Source organism: Oryctolagus cuniculus, chromosome 3 (assembly GCF_964237555.1).
Source record: "Oryctolagus cuniculus chromosome 3, mOryCun1.1, whole genome shotgun sequence".
In the NCBI taxonomy this organism is placed as follows: Eukaryota; Metazoa; Chordata; class Mammalia; order Lagomorpha; family Leporidae; genus Oryctolagus; species Oryctolagus cuniculus.
Window position 1 is genome coordinate 115,562,385 of NC_091434.1, and position 15,731 is coordinate 115,578,115.

General features: G+C 43.3%; 1 pseudogene; it reads left to right on the forward strand.

Moving 5' to 3' along the window:
- The first annotated feature begins 12,108 nt into the window (after nt 1-12,108).
- Nucleotides 12,109-12,200, forward strand: LOC127491937 (U2 spliceosomal RNA; annotated as a pseudogene).
- The last annotated feature ends 3,531 nt before the right edge of the window (nt 12,201-15,731 follow it).

A 15,731-nucleotide genomic window follows, 5' to 3' on the forward strand; every position in this document is an offset into this window, starting at 1 on the left:
AGTAGCAGCCTTTTTGGAACTTCTTCACAGGTGGATAACAACAGAATGTCTGTTGTAACAAAGCCTGGCTTTGAGCCAAATACAACAGAACACATTTCTTCAAAACATATCATCTTTAGCTTTTTAATAGTTATTTAAGGTACAGCATTTTATGAGTCCATGTGGTGTCATCATTGGGATAATATTTGTTAGTCTTGTAGTTGCATTCATGATCTCCAAGGGCTTCTCCACTGTATCACTACTGATATTTAGACTGGAGAATTCTTTGTTGCAGGGCTGTTCTGTGCATTATAAGATGCTTAGCAGCACCCCTGAGCTCTACCACTGCACTGCCTACCTCCGTCATGACAATCAAAAATATCTCCAGAAATTTCCAAGTTGTCTCCCAAGAGAGCAAAATTGCCCACCCATAAGAGCAAATGACATAAATTTCTGACTGTATTCCTACATGGCTTGATTTCTAAATTATTTATTTATAATAACACCAATACTTAGAATTGTGACATCAGATACACAGAAATTGCTATTAAAATTTTGTAACACTCTACTTTCTTTTTTTTGTCTTTTACTGATTCTACTATTTGATTCTACAGTGTATTCAAAAAAACCTAAATGAAAGATCTCCACAAGTGAGATCCCAGTGGAAAGAACAGGTCATCAAAGAAGGAGGTACCTTTCTCTGAAGGGAGGAGAGAACTTCCACTTTGACCATGGCTTGTCTAAATATGATCAGAGTCGGTGAACTCAGGGGGCTTCCATAGCCTTGGCAGCTCATGACAAGAGCCTAGGGTGATTACTGATGCCATAAACAAGAGTGTCAATTTGCTAAGTCAACAACAGGAGTCACTGTGCACTTACTCCTTATGTAGGATCTCTGTCTTTAGTGTGCTGTACATTGAGATTTAATGCTATAACTAGTACTCAAACAGTATTTTTCACTTTATGTTACTGTGTGGGAGCAAACTGTTGAAATCTTTACTTAATGTATGCTAAACTGATCTTCTGTATATAAAGAGAATGGAAAATGAATCTTGATGTGAATGGAATAGGAGAGGGAGTGGGAAAGGGGAGGGTTGCGGGTGGGAGGGACATTATGGGGGGGAAGCCATTGTAATCCATAAGCTGTACTTTGGAAATTTATATTCACTAAATAAAAGTTTAAAAAAAGAATAAAAAAAGCAGACTCAAAGTAGTTTCAAACTTATGTGTGTTCCCCAAACAGCAATTTACTTGGTTTCCTATGTAAGAATTAAAACACAGCTCCTCATTGCCAGGTGGAGTTCTGGACAAAGTCTTCCCCCTCACAAATAGAAACATTTTCCATATCTCCCTATAAGACAACCAATGGGTTTCTACTTCAGTCATTTCTGTTCAGGGCTACAGCTCTTCATTGATCCTTCTGCTGCAAAGACATGGTTTTCTAATGTGGCTTCATTCCAGGCCTTCTCTGTGGCCTCTTACAAAATATGGCTCAGAAGGAGCCCCATGAAAGTCTATTCAAGCCAGGGAGAAGGAAGCTCTGATCATTAGCACTCTAGATGCTTTGCAGGCTAGAACTGGTCAACTTTTTAAATAGATATGTCACGGCATTTTACAACACTGAGCTTAGAGATTGTAAAAATTCACATAAATAACAATTTCATCTTTCAAGAAGAAATTAAATAGTAGTGGTACATGCTGCTCTGAACCCAATTTCACCCAAGAAGAAGCAATGTTTTTAGTGAAATGAAAAGGTCACAGGAAAAAGTGACCAAATGATATCTAGAGAGCCTCTTCTGTAAACAGAGAGACAGAGATACAAAGATAAGAAGAGATTGTAAGAGAGAGCAAGCGATTAGGAAATGAAGGAAAAACAGCCCTGCATGTTATTACTTTTTTAGCATAGTCTTATGCAAGTTTTACCCAGTGGTACACTGTAGCTCTCAGTTCTTTACCTGACTATAGAAATCCAAACCTGCTTCACCAGTTTTTGAAGAAAAGTCACATTGTTGTGAGAATCAGATGCAATAATGTTCAGTACCATTCTATTACAGAATGAGAAAAAAATAAAGCTTGACAAGCCACTAAAGCTTAGGGAAATGAATATCCAAGGTTTGTGTTCCCTAATATTTTACCCCAGCATTATATGATTTGACATTAAAGGTCACCTCATAAGAGGATTAATAACACACAGGAGAAAGTACAGGAAAAGTACATTCTGTAATGATGCTCATCTCTAAAGTGAGTCATGTTGAGTGCCTTAAAAATTCTCCATGGCCTTCCAATTCTCATTGCCCAGAAACATTATAGTACCTAATAATTGTGAATTAACTACGATCTGTGTTAGTCAACTTTTCATTCCTTTAAACAAAATACCTGAGAGGAGCAACTTAGTAAGGAAAAAGTTTGACTTTAGCTTACACTTTGAAGGTTCACAGTCCAAGATCAGTAGTCACATTAGTCTGGCATCTCGTGGAAGGTGGCAGGGGAAGAATGGGTGTGAACAATGAACACATGATAAGCCAGGAAGCAGATAGATACACAGACAGAGAACTCTCTACTAATATAACTAACGTTCTCATGAGAACTACCTTCAAAGGGCACATCCATCGTGACCCAAACACTGCCCACTAGGCCCGCTTCCCAGACGCCATAATTAGATAAAGTCCTCACCCTTAACCCATCAATTCATTAACTTTTAACATAAGACTTTGGGGTTAAAATCTCTACATGAGCCTGGGGATCCAGATCCTGTCAAACTATCACAGAACACTTGGTAAGGATACTTTGGGAGGTTGTTCCTAGTCTTGGCAACACTGAGAAAGTAGGCCATCTATGTTTTGAGGACCTTGCCTCCCAACAACTGATATCTCCTCTTCATGAAGCTGCCAGTGTCCTCCAGTTGTTTTCCCCAAGTGATGCAAAGGGGAAAAGGCTTCAGCAATCTGCCTTGACTTCTGTAAATTGCCAGCCTCCTTTACCCTTAAATAGTCACCTGATGGGTGGTCCAGTTCCCCTAGCACAAACATCTGGTCGATTGGCTGTGTTTGGTCTTACTTTATTTAAAAAAAAATTTTGTTCCTCCACATTTGCCAGTCTCTGAAGTTAGAATCCGAGGCAGCATGAGGTGGCGGGGCCTCATTGAGTCAGGATCCTGGCTCAGTGGATTGGAAAGTTTTGCCCCCGCAAGAAGGATGATATTTCATAGTCATGTCTTGTTTAAGTTCTGTTGTCACCCAGTGTCCTGAAACTCATACTAAATTCCATGTATTTTTGTTATGAATATTCTGGAAAAAATGAAGACAATGTGAAAGAGTAAAAGGTTTTAATAGCCAAAAAAGAAAGTCATGTCAGTGCCAGCCAGCATCAGGTGTATCCTGGTTCATAAGCAGGTCCATTTCCGATACCTTTCCTCAACGGAATGACTAATAAAGGCATTTAGACAGAAAGGTAGCCCTATAAAGTAGATTATTTTTACAACGCCCTCCACTTTATTTCAGATAGTGACCCTTTGCTGTGTGGCCAGGAAGCCCAGCGCAAGGGGGTTTGTCTGCTTTCATTTTGGCTTTGGTTGTAGACTTTCTCTCTCTCTTGTGCTCTCTCTCCAACTCACAGCCCTTAAGTTTAAGTATTCTATCACCTGTTATTTCTTCAAGTCTTCAAATTATCGACCTGCTCACCTGAACCTGTAGATAAGCCTAATTCTCACCTGTGCTGCAGCAGACAAAGGGCAGAGGCTTAGAACCAACTAATCTGGCCATCAGAGTTTTAATTTCCTCTACCAAGCAGAAGAGAAAAAATGAAAGAGTGAGAAATACTCATGCAGCCCATAAACAGCCACCCTTCCTGCTCCTGAGCTGAGATCCAATACCAATTTAGTCTTATCTGTCTAGCAAATCATTATTTGAAGACTTGAAAAGGTCAAGAGAGTTCCTGGTCGCACTTCTTAGACTTTCATCTTCAGCACAAAGAGGGGGAGGAATCTGACAAGCATGGGGCTAATTTGGTTCACTCAGGCACCCACAGGGAAAATATTCAGATTGTCTCTACACGGATCAAAAGGAATCCATAATTCATGGCACACTCTGTCCCTGTCTGGGCTGGTAAAACATCAGCCTTCAAGATAAAATAGGGTTGGTGAGTTCTGGATGGAGGGGAATATAAAATGTGAAAAATCAGCTGGGCCACTTATTCAATCATACTAACAACAGTTCTTGAGCACCTACTGTGTACTAAGCATTGTAAGCCCCTGTCCTTTAGGGCTGTACAGCCTGGGGAGAATCAGATAAATAGAACAAGGTTTGTAGAACTGACTGAGCTTTAAAGTAGTATGAGTGAGCCTGATAAAACAGAGAAGAAATGTGGCAATGGAAGGGATATACCAATATGCATATAGGGTATTGCATGGGGAAAAACAATGAATTATGAAGGGGCAGACATCCAGAAAACCTCTCTCAGCTGGTGTAGGAGGAAGAACAGCACATCATGGAGAGATCCATGGCAAGAAGTGTACTACATAAACTTTGACCATAAACACCAAGCACTGATTGGGTATTCCAAGAAGTAGGTAGCTCCTAACCACGCAAAGCTTAAGGTACAAGTTTCAAAGTTAATAGATACAGAGAAATCTAGATTCATTCAGGGTCCATTGTGTGGTGCTAACCCTAACACCAAAAGTAGAGCTCAATGCAGACCAGTAAAACAAGAGATGAACATCAGGAGCACCAACACTGGGCCTTGAAGATTAAAGGAGAGATAAAGAAGAGAGGGCAAGCATGACAGAGAGTACAGCATGAGAAAGACAATTGAGAGCCGGCGCCGTGGCTCAATAGGCTAATCCTCCACCTTGCGGCGCCGGCACACCGGGTTCTAGTCCCGGTTGGGGCGCCGGATTCTGTCCCGGTTGCCCCTCTTCCAGGCCAGCTCTCTGCTATGGCCAGGGAGTGCAGTGGAGGATGGCCCAGGTGCTTGGGCCCTGCACCCCATGGGAGACCAGGAAAAGCACCTGGCTCCTGGCTCCTGCCAGGATCAGCGTGGTGCGCCGGCTGCAGCGGCGGCCATTGGAGGGTGAACCAGCGGCAAAAGGAAGACCTTTCTCTCTCTGTCTCTCTCTCTCACTGTCCACTCTGCCTGTCAAAAAAAAAAAAAAAAAAAAAAAAAAAAAAAAAAAAAAAAAAGAAAGACAATTGACAAATACCTGTTCCACTACGATGAATGGCTTGGGTTGGGCAACAGTAGACATTGGTGCTACAGAGGCCTTGACTGACTGACCATAGGGATTACTACACAAATTAAGTGTCTCTTATTCAAAATACTAGAGAACAGAATTTTTTTCAGATTTTTGAATCTTTGCATATACATAATGAATTGTTTTGGTAATACAGCCCATGTCCAAACACAAAATTCATTTATGCTTTCTATGTACCATATGCACAGAGATTGAAGGTAATTTGACCCAATATCTTTACTGTACCTGCAGTTTGGCTGTGGCCCATCACATGAGGCCACATGGGATGTTTTCAGATTGTGGAGCATTTTGGATGTCAGATTTTTGGGTTATGCATGTTCAACCTGTAGAATCAGATTTAGACTTCTGTGTTCCCAACTAGATAGTGAGAAGTTTTGAAATCTTTTCCATCTCCTTCCTTCCCCATCTGACCCAGAGATGTTCTATCTTCCTTCTTTTCATGTCCCAGGAAAACACTTCTTGGATGGGGAATATCCTCCTCTGCTTGTCCCTTTGCATGGGCTGGTGACAGACTCTGAGATGAAAGGCAAACTTAGAAGGAAGATGAGGCTCCTCACCCTCCTTTTTTAGATGAGGAGGCAGAGGTCCCAAAAGAAATGCTAACTAGTGTGGGGAGCAACTCGGACTAGACTAAGTTACTGGAATTAAGACTTATTCTATGCATCTGCATCTGCTCTCCCACAATATGGCGCTGGGAGAGGAGTAAACAGCTTCTACGCAGCTGTCTCTCACCAACTTGAGTGATGACCTGCAGGAGCTGATCCTGCTCCTGATTGGAGGAGAGCAGCGTACTCGGCCTGTGGGTAGCAGAGATGGGATTGGTGGAAGAGGACTACAAAGGAGGAGAGAGACAACATGCACCAGGAACACCTGAGGAACATCTGAGCAGCCCCCGAGAGAGCCGGCTGGCGGTGTGCCACTCCCCTGCAGAAGTGGGGAAAGTGGCAGGGGGGGCCCGCCCCGCCCTTCCACGGAGGTGGAAGGGTTGGCAGCCAACCCGGGAAGAACCAGCAGCAAACCCGGGAAGGGCCGAGCAGACAAAAGAACAGCGCAGGGTCCTGTGTCGTTCCTCCACAAAGAGGTGGAGCGACAAACCAGGCCGGTAGATGCATCTAACCCCAGTAGATGGGGCATTGATGAAAGCATGGCGAGGGCACAGAGTTGGCATGAGACAGCAGGTGTGTAAAGGAAGAGAAGCACAGGGCTTGTGTCTGAGCTTTAGAAGAAAACACAAGCAAGAGAAAAAGAGTGAGTTAGCTAGAAAGATGAGGGCTGTCTTTATCAATCATGTTTGTTTATTTTTTGTGTCTTGTGATATTCTGACATCTGAAAAACCTTGCTGGCTGGGGAAAGACAGCCTTTCCCAGGGCTAGTCAATTCTTTTTTTTTTTTAACTTTTATTTAATGAATATAAATTTCCAAAGTACAGCTTATGGATTACAATGGCTCCCCGCCATAACTTCCCTCCTACTCAAACCCTCCCATCTCCCATACCCTCTCCCATTCCATTCACATCAAGATTCATTTTCAATTCTCTTTATTTACAAAAGATCAATTTAGTATAAATTAAGTAAAGATTTCAACAGTTTGCACCCACACGGAAAGACAAAGTGTAAAATACTGTTTGAGTACTAGTTATAACATTAATTCACATTGTACAACACACTAAAGACAGAGATCCTACATAAGGAGTAAGTGCACAGTGACTCCTGTTGTTGACTTAGCAAATTGACACTCTTGTTTATGGCGTCAGTAATCACCCTAGGCTCTTGTCATGAGCTGCCAAGGCTATGGAAGCCCCCTGAGTTCACCAACTCTGATCATATTTAGACAAGGTCGTAGGCAAAGTGGAAGTTCTCTCCTCCCTTCAGAGAAAGGTACCTCCTTCTTTGATGACCTGTTCTTTCCACTGGGATCTCACTCGCAGAGATCTTTCATTTAGGTTTTGTTTGTTTGTTTTTGTTTTTGTTTGTTTGTTTGTTTTTTGCAAGAGTGTCTTGGCTTTCCATGCCTGTAATACTCTCATGAGCTTTTCAGCCAGATCCGCGTGCCTTAAGGGCTGATTCTGAGGCCAGAGTGCTCTTTAGGACATCTGCCATTCTATGGGTCTGCTGTGTATCTCGCTTCCCATGTTAGATCATTCTCTCCCTTTTTTATTCTATCAGCTAGTATTTGTAGACACTAGTCTTGTTTATGTGCTCCCTTTGGCTCATAGTCCTGTCATTATGATCAGTTGTGAACAGAAACTGATCACCGGGACTAGTGAGATGGCATTGGTACATGCCACCTTGATGGGATTGAATTGGAATCCCCTGGTATGTTTCTAACTCTACCGTTTGAGGTAAGTCAGCTTGAGCAGGGCTAGTCAATTCTTAGAGATAACAAAGTGCTTGGCCAGGCACAGTGGTCCTCATTTGCAAACTAACCCAACTCCATATTGCCATGGGTTGAGCATGATTTGTCCCTACCCAAACACTCATTTTGAGGCTTAATTCTTCAGTGTAGCAATGTTGAGAGGTGGGAAGTGTTTGGGTTATGGTGGAAGAGCCTTCATAAGTGGACTGAGTGGGAATGAGTGAATTCTTGCTCTCTCAGGACTGGAATAAATACGAGAGTTTTTTGCAAATCAGGTCACCTGAGTTCCCTCCCTCTTTTGCATGTGCCCATTTCTCTTCCACTTCTAATGTGAGCTGAAGCAACACACGGTCCTCAGTAGAAGCTAAACAGATGCGGCCACCCAATATTGAAGTTTAAGTCTCCTATATAAAGCTGTAAATTACCCAGTTGCTGTTGTTCTATTATAGCAACAAAAAAAACAGAATAAGATACAGTTTCTTCATCTGACTCATACAGTCTAGAAAGCATTATTTTTCTGCCCTAGTCAACCCAGGACTGTGTACCAGACAGAGAGAGACAGCTGCTATGATGCAAATCCTGCCAGGTTTATTCACATAGCAGGTCCTAAGCATTCACTCAGCCCTACCTTGCCTTTTCCACAGAAACTCCCATGGAGGCTCTGGGCTGCAATTCACCCTCATTCCTGCTTTTGCTCCCTGACCAAACCTAGTGCTTTTCCATGTGGTCCTAGAGAGCATGGTAAGCCCATTTCCTCAGGAAATGGAAGCATTAAAATCTCTTCTTTTAGTAGCATTGGCCTCCCTCATTGGCCATGATTCAGACACCATTATAACTTAGGACATAGGCACAGATCATGGCCTTAGTTAACATCTAATCTTGAAATTGAAATTTACCTCCAGAGCATCCTCTGTGGTACAAGATTACAGGTGATCTCTTAAACCTGCTCAGCTCATCTCAAACAAAAAGAAACAGTTTTCTTATTTCCTGAGACTTATAATATATTCCTAATCCATGTATAGGCCTTCAAATAACAAGAAGTCATGGAGCATCTAATAGATCAAATCACTTGTTTAAAAACTTAAGAAAGTTTACAAGACCCAAAAGGGTAAGAAGTTGAACAAGGAGTGATTTTCTGTTATTTACTTGACACAATAAATATACCTCTGTGGAATAACTTCAGCTTCAAAGAAACAAAATGTGATAAATGATAGTGAATTGTGTCTGTTGTCAGAAATACAAAGATAAATGAATGTACTTAACCTAATTCTGAAAGCAAGAATGTAGTTTCAAATAGTTATGAAGTGAGTGGGATTATAGGCACTTAGGGAAGGTACAGCCTTGGAAAAAGGGGACTCTGTTCTTTATCCAGAAGTAAGGCAGAGAGTGGCTGACTGTACAGATATACCACTAAGTGGCATGGTGGCCCACCAATGGTCTTCCTTTCTCCCTTACAAAATGAAACTCTGACATTATAGTTGAGCATATGGCTGCCCAATGTGGACTGCATTGTTCAGACTTGGTAAAGCCACAGGACTACCTCTGGAATGAAATACAAGGAGTATTGTATGTGACTTCAAGTATGTGTCCTGAAACAGAAGGATGTGCTTGTGTTCTCCTGTTGCTGCACCCAGCTACCTAGAATGTGAACCTGTTATCTGGATCTCAATCAACCACAATAAATGGTCAGTAAAGACCACACCCAAGATGCAGGAAAGCATTGAATTGGAAGGTGTCTGCAGTCCTGAGAATCATAGAGCTGACGTACAGCCCTGAACATCCCACTTTCTAACTACATGGAAGAGAAAAATAGACTTTATCCTGCTTGAGCTACTTCCATCTTGGGGGATTTTTTTTTTTTTTGACAGGCAGAGTGGACAGTGAGAGACAGAGAGAAAGGTCTTCCTTTGCCGTTGGTTCACCCTCCAATGGCCGCCGCGGCTGGCGCACTGTGCTGATCCGATGGTGTGGGGAGCAAACCGGACTAGACTGAGTTACTGGAATTAAGACTTATTCTATGCATCTGCTCTCCCACAATATGGCGCTGGGAGAGAAGTAAACAGCTTCCGCACAGCTGCCTCCAGTTCAACTAATAAACTGTAGGACCTGCTCCTGATTGGAGGAGAGCAGCGTACTCGGCGTGTGGGCAGCCGAGTTAGGATTGGCGGAGGAGGACTATAAAGGAGGAGAGAGACGGCATGCACGGGGAACATCTATGGGGAACATCTAGCTGAAGGAACACCTGTGCAGCCCCCGAGAAGAGCCGGCCGGCGGTGTGCCGCTCCCCTGCGGAAGTGGGGAATGTGGCCAGGGGGAATTGCCCTTCCACGGAGGTGGAAGGGACAGTAGCCAACCCGGGAAGAACCAGCAGCAAACCCGGGGAGGGCCGAGCAGACAGAAAGAACAGCGCAGGGTCCTGTGTCGTTCCTCCACGAAGAGGGGGAGCGACACGATGGCAGGAGCCAGGTACTTATCCTGGTCTCCCATGGGGTGCAGGGCCCATGCACTTGGGCCATCCTCCATTGTACTCCCGGGCCATAGCAGAGAGCTGGCCTGGAAGAGGAGCAACCAGGACAGAATCTGGCGCCCCGACCAGGACTAGAACCCGGTGTGCCGGCACCGCTAGGCGGAGGATTAGCCTGCTGAGCCGCGGCGCCGGCCTGGAGGATATTTCTTAACACAAGGATAAGAAAGTTAATTATTTGAGAGCACTCACCTAGAAAGACTGAAATCTTCGGAGCAAAGCAGAAGGTCAGATAACAAGCATGGAGAAAAGAATGAAGAATATATAAGACAAGAGCTTGAGTATGGCACAGTGAGTACCAGGGGGACATATCAGAGAAGCAGCAGACAAGATAGAACTAAAAGAGGCTCCTCCAAAAGAGAGAACCCAGTTGGGAAAAGAGAGCATGGATACTTTTTACACTCACAAAGTTTCATTTTAGTTTTCTATAGTGAGATACACTTGAAAATAGACACTGGAAAGAAATACTGGAAAAAGAATGCTGACACTGGGGAGATGGGTGTGGTTAGGAACCATCAAAGCAGTTACGAGAATAAGAAAAATGTGATTGCTGCTAAAGGTACAATAATAATAACTCACAACTGTGAGTTTTTGGATAAGAAATTTCAAACATAGAAGGAAAGAGAATGGGAGAAAAGCTAAGTTTCAGGGTTGTGATAGAGACAAAGTCAGATTTTGAGGAAAGAGGAAGATGAGGATCCCAGTAGCTGGTTGCTAAGGTCATGAGCTTTCCTTATAAAGCAGACATAAATATAAACCCAGATTTTTCATGAATTAGTTGGACTTCCTTGAGAGAGTAATTTAATTTTCCCAAACCTCTGTTTGCTTATCTGTAAAACAGGAATGAAAGTAACTATGTTGTAAGGCTAGTATAGTACCTAGCACATAATAATTGCTCACAGCTATTGTTACTAAATGAAGAGTGTGTGTTTGGGGAAGAGAAGCCCAGAGGTTGAGATCTGAGGTAGTGGACATCAGGGAAAAGGAGAGGGCAAGAGCAGGTGAAGTCATGTAGACAGAAACACACCTGGAAATTGCACCCTCCTCCTCTGCTAAAGCATTTGGTTTTCAAACTGAGTTTTTTGTTTTTTGTTTTTGACAGGAAGAGTGGACAGTGAGAGAGAGAGAAAGAAAGAAAGGTCTTCCTTTTGCTGTTGGTTCACCCTCCAATGGCTGCCACGGCCGGCGCGCTGTGGCTGGCGCACCGTGCTGATCCGATGGCAGGAGGCAGGTGCTTCTCCTGGTCTCCCATGGGGAGCAGGGCCCAAGTACTTGGGCCATCCTCCACTGCACTCCCTGGCCACAGCAGAAAGCTGGCCTGGAAGAGGGGCAACTGGGACAGAATCTGGCGCCCCGACCGGGACTAGAACCTGGTGTGCCAGCGCCGCAAGGTGGAGGATTAGCCTACTGAGCCGCAGCGCCGGCCTCAAACTGGGTTCTTATGATTGCTCTTAAGTGGATTCCTTTGCAGGAAACGAAAGAGAAAATATATGGGTGGGACTCCTGCCCTTCTTGTTCACTTCAACCCAAGCAACTCTTTCTTTATAATTTCTTTTTTATTTTTTCTTTGACAGGCAGAGTTAGACAGTGAGAGAGAGACAGAGAGAAGGGTCTTCCTTCCATTGCTTCACCCCCCACAAATGGCCTCTACGTCTGGTGCCCTGCGCAGATCCGAAGCCAGGAGGCAGGTGCTTCCTCCTGGTCTCCCATGTGGGTGCAGGGCCCAAGGACCTGGGCCATCCTCCACTGCCCTCCAGGGCCACAGCAGAGAGCTGGACTGGAAGAGGAGCAACTGGGACAGAACCAGCACCCCAACCGGGACTAGAACCCAGAGTGCCGGCGCCACAGGCGGAGGATTAGCCCAGTGAGTCATGGCGCCGGCCTCGTTATGATTTCATATTTTTATATTTTGGAGAGTCAGCGTAAAATTTCACCCAAACAGAGGATTCTAATGTTAGAAAAATAAGAAAATGGAAGAGAAAGAATAATAAATGGTAGCACTATTGCTTCTCAGCCTTTTGGCTAAGATCAAGTGTAGTATCTGTTCTTATCAGTTTAATAATAAATGGTAGCAATAATAACTTCTCACCCTCACAGAAAGCAATTCTCCCATTTAGGAATATTCATGCCCCAGAGAAGACCAGAAACACTCTTATGGATATGTCGGTCATGGTCCTAGCCAAAAACAATACACTCAAAAGAGAGGATTGAAGTCTATTTTCACGGGGTATAAACACAGTTAAGGGAAACCAAAAAGAGATAGCAGAGCAGGCCAAAGGGAGCCACAGCAAGTAGTGCTTATCACCTCTAGATACAAAGAGACAAGCAGAGGGACACACAGAGTCGTAGGCCTGACTTGGTGGCAAGCCAGGATTTCTGCCTTTCAAGAAATAAAAAACTCACTCCATTGACCATCAGGAGTTAACCAGGGGAATAACTTCTCTGGCTTCTCTCTTTCTCCCCTCCTCCCCTTCCTCTCCCAACTCCCAGTCTCTGCCCTCTCCCTCTCCCTCTCCTTTTCCCTCTCCCTCTCCCTCTCCCTCTCCCTTTCTCTCTGTTATCCCCTGCTTGTGCGGCCAGCTGTCCAAATCCAATAGAAACCAGATAATTAAATCAAGGCAGAATACAGAGGCCAGCCTTCCAGGACATGAGTAAAGTAGAAAAGACAGAAAGTGAATCTAGAGAGGCAAATAGATACTGTCCATTAGAGTGGGTTTTTGTTTCCTCTGCTAAGAATCCACTCTCCTTCACTGCCCACATGAATGTGCAGTGCTGGTCCTTTCCTTGAGGAATGTTCTATATCTGATGGTTGAGCAGGTAAATAGAAACAAGGACACTCAATGCTTCTCCTAATTTCCTGATTATCCGCTGTACTAGTTATCTATTTCTGTATAACAAATTACTTAAACTTAGTGATTTAAAACAACAAACGTTTATTATGCCTCAGTTTCTGGGAATGCAGAGTTTGGGAGCAGCATAGCTGGGTAGTTCTGAATCAGAACTACCATCAAGGTGGCATGGATCATTCACATGGCCAGTGGCAGGAGTCTGCAAGTCCTTGCCACAAGGAACTCTGTCCATATAGCTGATTGAGTGTCTTCCTGAAATATCAAGTGGTATGCCAGAGAGAGAGAGAGGGAGAGAGGGAGAGAGAGGGAGAGAGAAGGAGAGAGAGAAGAAGAGAAGAGAAGAGAAGAGAAGAGAAGAGAAGAGAAGAGAAGAGAAGAGAAGAGAAGAGAAGAGAAGAGAAGAGAAGAGAAGAGAAGAGAAGAGAAGAAGAGAAGAATAGGAGAAGGAGAAGAACATAGAACAAAGAAAAAGTCACAATAGCTTCAGGAACCAGTCTCTGAACTCATACACTACCACAGCTGCTCCTGCCTTACTATAATCTTTCTAAGCACGTCTAACCTACACCTGTCAGGGGTAGAAGAAAAAAATGATTAAGCTACAGCTCTTGAATGAAGACTTCATGGTTTGAATATAAGTTTGGTATCCCTCAAAGGCCCATATGTTAAAGCCTTGGTCCCCAAAATCTTATGCAATAATTCTAAGAAAATAGAAGCAATTCCAATCAAAGTATTTAGGGGTGAGGCCTTTGGGAAGTGGCTAGAATGGATTAGGTTGTTAGGGGAAGCACAGGATCAACCTTTGGTGGCTCTATGAGAAATGCAGAGGACATGCACACTCCTTTGCCAAATGATGCTCTGTACTAGCAAGAACACATCATCAGAAGCCAAACTGATGGGTCCATCCAATGTTAAGACCATGACTCTCCAAAACTGTGAGCTTAAACACATCTTCCTTTACAAGCAACGTACTCCAGGTGTTTTGTTACCATGATGAAATCTAACTAATTCAGAAGAAGAATTAAAGAGTTTGTGGACTAGGGGTCAGCACTGTGGCGCAGTGGGTTAATGCCCTGGCCTGAAGCACCAGCATCCCATATGGGCACCAGTTCTAGTCCCGGCTGCTCCACTTCCCATCCAGTTCTCTGCTGTGGCCTGGGAGAGCTGTAGAGGATGGCCGGAGTCCTTGGGCCCCTGAACCCGCAAGGGAGACCCAGAGGAAGCTCTTGGCTCCTGGCTTCAGATTGGTGCAGCTCTGGCCATTGTAGCCAATTGGGGAGTGAACCAGCAATGGAAGACCTCTCTCTCTCTCTCTCTCTCTCTCTCTGCCTCTCATCTCTCTGTATAACTCTTTCAAATAAATAAATAAATCTTTAAAAAAAAAAGAAGAAGAAGAATTTGTGGACTTACTTTTAAATCACCACCCACATCCACGTGTATCTGTCAGCTTTAAAATTTTGCTTCCTACTAAACCTGCCTGCTAGGAATGACACTGTGCATGCACCTTCTGCACTGATGGCAAGAGGCATAATTTCACCACAGTCCAGAATTCGCCTAATAAGACTCCACAAAGAAAAAAATGAATCCAGACTCTAAAATGGAAAAAAATTACATATCTGATACACACACATATGTATAAAGATGGGTTTTCCTAAATGAAATATTTCTGTGAGTGAGATCTCAGTGGAAAGAATGGGCCATCAAAGAAGGCAGTACCTTTCTCTGAAGGGAGGAGAGAACTTCCACTTTGACTATGGCCTTGTCTAAACAAGGTCGGAGTTTGTGAACTCAAGAGGCTTCCATAGCCTTGGCAGCTCATGACAAGAACCTTGGGTGATTACTGACGTCACAAATAAGAGTGTCAATTGTTAAATCAACAACAGATCACTGTGCACCTGCTCCCCATGTAGGACCTCTATCCTTAATGTGTTGTACTATGAGAATTAACGGTAAAACTAGTACTCAAACAGTATTTTTCACTTTGTGTTTCGGTGTGGGTGCAGTCTGTTGAAATCTTTATTTAGTATATAGTAAGTTGATCTTCTGTATATAAAGATAACTGAAAATGAATCGTGATAAAGAATGGGATGGGAGAGGGAGTGGGAGACGGGATGGTTGCAGGTGGGAGGGAGGTTATGGGGGAAAAGCTGCTATAATTCAAAAGTTGTACTTTGAAAATTTATATTTATTAAATAAAAGTTGAAAAAAAAATTTGCAAAAACAAACAAAAAAATGGGTTTTTAAAATTTTCCCAAAAAAAAAAACCTTTTATTTAAGGAATACAAACTTCCTGCATTTCAAAAGTACAACTTTAGGAATATAGTGATTCTTCTCACCATACCTGCTCTCCAACCCACACTCCCACCCCTCCTCCTCTCTCTACCATTCCCAGTCCCATTCTCCACTAAGATTCATTTTTGATTAACTTTATACACAGAAGACCAACTATATACTAAGTGAAGAGTTCAACAATTTGCACACATGCAAAAAAAGATGGGTTTTAATTGTTGCTCCTCCATCTCAAACAACAGCATGGTAAGTATGATCTCTGAACAATAAAGAACAGTATGTTGAAAATGACTAAGAAGTCTGCACAACTTTTAAGTTGTGTGAGCACAACACAATGACTCCCAAAGGCTTGGGGTGATGTTTGTATAACTGTTGTTGAAAGGTGTATTAGAGCACCAGAATAGTATGCCAGAAAGAAAACACAATACTTTAGAAATAAAATGTCAGGGACTGGCGCCGTAGCTCAATAGGCTAATCCTCCACCTTGTGG